The sequence below is a fragment of the Primulina huaijiensis genome, chromosome 3 (assembly GCF_012295235.1).
Source record: "Primulina huaijiensis isolate GDHJ02 chromosome 3, ASM1229523v2, whole genome shotgun sequence".
Taxonomy (NCBI): domain Eukaryota; kingdom Viridiplantae; phylum Streptophyta; class Magnoliopsida; order Lamiales; family Gesneriaceae; genus Primulina; species Primulina huaijiensis.
Genome location: NC_133308.1, coordinates 11,477,615 through 11,482,434, shown reverse-complemented (window position 1 = coordinate 11,482,434; position 4,820 = coordinate 11,477,615).

Genomic DNA, 4,820 nt, shown 5'->3' with positions numbered 1-4,820 from the left:
TGAAATCTCTGATCAGAGTATGGTGGTAATTATGAAAGGGGTTTCATAGATTACACCATCGATGCAACTACGACATGACACATAGTATCGATTCATTGACAACTCTCGATATACCAATGGTTGTCGAATCGGTCGGGATATATGAGATGAAGGGACCGTACTGTACGCTAACCATAATTGAATGGTTCTTGCAGGCACTATCATTTGATACCTAGGGAATCATGTAAGCGATGCTGCTAGGCGTTTAACATGATTGGTTGGGTACTATCAGACTTGAGTTCTGACGTTCTTATTATCAAGGAGTTGATAATTAGGAATGGAGCAATTGGGGTATGCTCGTATAAGGACATGTTTAGTCCGAATCACATGGAGATGTGAACCCACGGCTAGTTGTATCAATGAACCATTGAGGACCACACAAGTACTAGCTTTCTAGATCCCGTTGAGAAGTAAAATAGTTCAATGTGTTGAACGACTTATAAATGACTTTATAAGCGTAAGAAAAATAGAAGTATGACTTCTATGAGAGAAATATAACTTTTAATTTGTGGAAGTGTTCCTAAACTAAAAGTTGACCAAATAAATAATGTATTTGAAAATTGTGATTTTCATAAACATTATTATGGACTAAATTAAATTAATTCAAATGTTGAATTAATTAAACACTAGTGGGCCTAGTAGAGTCCAAATAATTAAATTAATTCAAGTGTTGTATTAATTAAATAACATTGGGCCTTGTAGAGCCCAATTGGAAATAATTATTAAACTAGTGGGCTTGAGTAAAATCAAGTAAAGATTAATTGGGCTCAAATGTGTTTGAGACAATTTAAAATAAAAGTCCATGGGCCCTTTGTAAATGTTACAAGCCCTTTAGGTTTTGCATGCTTGGGAGATGAAAGGTTGGAGAATACTTTTGAATTAAAAATTGCATGGCATGCAACTTTTTGCTTTTTACTTTTCTCACAACCAAGACAAGGAATTAACTCACTCTCCTTCCCTCCTAGACCTAGCTTGGCCGAAAATTTCACACTCAATTTCTCTCACATTTTTGTTCTTCAATTGTTGGAGAAACAAATCTCTTCTCAAAGAAAAATACTCATATTTTTCTAGTGCAAAATATGAGAGGATCTACCTAGTTGGTGGTGGGCTTGATTTTGAAAGTAGGAGGAGGCTTGAAGATTGTCTATCATACAAGAGCTAAAGTGTTTACACTTTAGTTGGAGCCATCATCAACCTCAAGAGGTTGATAGGTAAAATTTCTTAACACCCTATGTATGACAAAGGTGTTTAGTATATGTTACACACTAGTACAATGGTATTCAATTTTTCTCAAAAATTTCGATTTTCATGTTTAGAAAACAATTTTGTGCTTCCGTTGCGATTTCGAACACCCAAAATCGATCCCTTTCAAGTGGTATCATGAGCTAAGGGTACTAGTTTTTGTGTAGCATATACATGATATTATGTTGAGATCGATTTCTAACCGCATGAGGTGAGTTTTGGCAACAAAAATCAAGGCCAATTTTGGGGTAATTTTGGGCAGCAAGTTGCTGCCCATTTCGGGCAGCTCGGGCTGCCCGAGGGGCTGCGCATTTCGGGCAGCTAGGGCAGCCCCTCGGGCTGCCCGAAACCCCCCATTGAAAAATAAAAAAAAAAATTTGGTTGGCCGGAATCCCGCGACGGAGCTCCGACGACGGCGATGACGACTAGGGTTTTCAAAAGGTGTTTTGAAATATCAAAGTGTCATGGGCCTTGAGTTGTTGGCCATTGGATGGCTAACATATCTATGAATTTTAAATGGGCCAAAATGTTTTTGGTGAAAAATAAGTTTTTGGGCCCTTAAGTTTAAAATTACAAAAGTTGCAAATATTTTCTCATAAAATAAATAATTGAATTGGACTTTAATTATTTATAGTAAATTGTGATTTACAAGAAATTCGGTTATAAATAAATTAATTAGAAATTAGACAAAGGTGTTTGTATACTTTGTTAATTTAGTTTATAATCGTGGCGGTTAGTGATTGGATCAAGATATATAATATTGGATCAATTAATTATTGTGATAATTAATTGATGGTGTATGATATGTGATATTATGCATGAAGGATGATCAAAAGCCCAAGCCCAATTTGCTAGGTGTATGCTAGGATATTTTGTGTTGAATGATTGTAATAATTATCANAGGCTTGACACGTGAAGATGAACGACGTCATATTATTGGGTCCTAATCAAACGTGAGACAAAAGTTTACGTAGAGGGTTGCATGGAGATGCAATTGGAAACTACCTTTTAGGAATTGTGATTGGCTGATATTATTCGGGATCATAATTCGCTAATTGGACCTTACGTACCTACTGAGGAAAGGTGTTTCCCGTTTTCACTAGAGGGTAGTGAAAATGTCAAAACAGTGGGAGCGAAAATTTATAAAGTAAAAGTCCATACTTTATATCTTACTAAATATTTTAAAATAGTCATTAACATTTATCTGTTTTACTTTTCAGTACAAAACTTTGACAATGTCTTCGATTCGCAACCCGCTATCCGCTATACTCGAAAAACATGTGTTAACCGGACCTAACTATCTCACTTGGCTAAGAAATCTGAAAATCGTCCTAAACTCGGAAAAGATTGCATATACACTGACTGAGTCGCCCCCTGCTGAGGCTCCGACTGACTGCACTCCCGAGGAATTGCAGACCTACAAGGAATGGTGTAACCATGACTTGAAGGCGAAGTGTTATATGCAGGCTTCTATGAACGATGAGCTGCAGAGGCGTTTCGAGGACGCAAAGAATGCTGCTGACATTCATTTGCACCTCAAGGAGCTTTTTGGTGAGCAGACTCGGCCTCTGAGGCATGCCATAGTCAAGGAGCTCATCACTTTACGCATGCGAGATGGGGCTTTGGTCCATAAGCATGGCCTAAAGTTGATTGGGCTCGTGGACAAACTCGTAGGCATGGATTTGATGTTGCCTTCGGAGTTGACCACGGATGTGTTGCTGCTGTCATTGCCTAGCTCATTTGATCCTTTGGTGGTGAACTTCAACATGAACAAGATGGAACCGACCCTTGAGGAGTTGGTGAAGATGCTTGTGACTTTTGAGTCCACTATCAAGAAAGAGAAGCCGGTTTTTTATGTGTGTTCTTCATCTGGTACGAAGACCGATCCACATGGGCAGGGAAAGAAGCGTTCTTTCCAACGTCCCAAAAAGAATGTGCCCTTGAAGAGGCAGTCTCCGAGTCCCGCTGTGGTATCCACACCAGTAAAGGCTGACAAGATTGTTGACATCTGTCATCATTGCAAGAAGGCTGGACATTGGAGGCGTAACTGCAGGGAATATCTTGCCCAGAAGGGTTCTGGAAAAGGTAAGTTCTATATTGAAGTAAACATTTCGATTAACTCTACTTCTTGGGTATTAGATACCGGCTGTGGCTCACATCTCTGTAATGATTTGCAGGTGATGGGAAGAAGTAGGAGGCTCAGGGAAGGTGAGACCTTCTTGAGGATGGGCAATGGGGCAAGAGTTGCTGTCAAAGCTGTTGGAGATGTTTCTTTAATTTTGAACAATGATTTTAAGTGGATGTTAAGAGAGGTTTTGTGTGTACCATACTTGGTGAAAAACATTATTTCCATTTCTATGTTGGACAAAGATGGATTCTATTGTTCATTTAGCAAAGGTGTTTACAACATTTACAAGAATGAATGTTTAGTTGGTACCGGAGAACTTGAAAACGATCTCTATAACTTAAAATTGAAAGATATTCCACTAAACAATGTCCAAGCGATAACAACAACAAACAAGCGCAAACAAGATACTCTTAATATGGCACAATTATGGCATGCTCGATTAGGACATATTTCCCTAAGAAGGATGAACAAGCTAGTGGGAGTTGGCATGTTTGATATGTCTGATATTAATGCTCTCACGACTTGTGAATCCTGTCTAAAAGGAAAGATGACCAAAATTCCCTTTAAGGGCCATGTGGAGCAAGCCAAAGGGTTATTGGATTTGATCCATACCGATGTGTGCGGTCCGCTTAGCATCACCACTAAGCATGGACATGCCTACTTCATCACCTTTACCGATGACTTTTCGAGGTATGGGTATGTGTATTTGATGAAATACAAGTCTGAAGCCTTTGAAAGGTTCAAAGAATTCAGAAGTGAAGTAGAGAAGCAGTTGGGACGAAGCATCAAGACACTTCGATCGGATCGAGGTGGTGAGTACTTGAGTGCCGAATTCCAAGAGTATCTTAGGGAGAATGGGATTCTCTCGCAGTGGACTCCGCCTGCTACACCACAATTGAATGGTGTTTCGGAGCGTCGTAACCGGACTTTGATGGACATGGTTTGGTCTATGATGGGGTTCACGGAGTTTCCGACATCCTTTTGGGGATATGCGCTTGAGACAGCGGCACTGTTGTTGAACAATGTCCATACAAAGACAGTTGATAAGACACCATATGAGATATGGATGGGTAAGCCACCCAAATATTCTTATATTAGAATATGGGGATGCCATGCTTATGTGAAGCAGGTAGTGGGAGATAAATTGGATAGTCGATCCATTTTATGCTACTTTGTGGGATATCCAAAGAATTCAGTTGGATATTATTTCTATCATCCCCAAGAAACAAAGGTGTTTGTTTCTAAGAATGCAACCTTTTTGGAAAAGGAATTTCTATTGGATAGAAAAGGCGAGATGGTAGAACTCGAAGAGGTTCGAGAGACACCCACAGTTGTAGAACCCACACCCGAGGAGCCAAGAGAGAAGATACAAGCTCCTAGAAGATCCGAGAGAGTCTCGAGACCACCTATG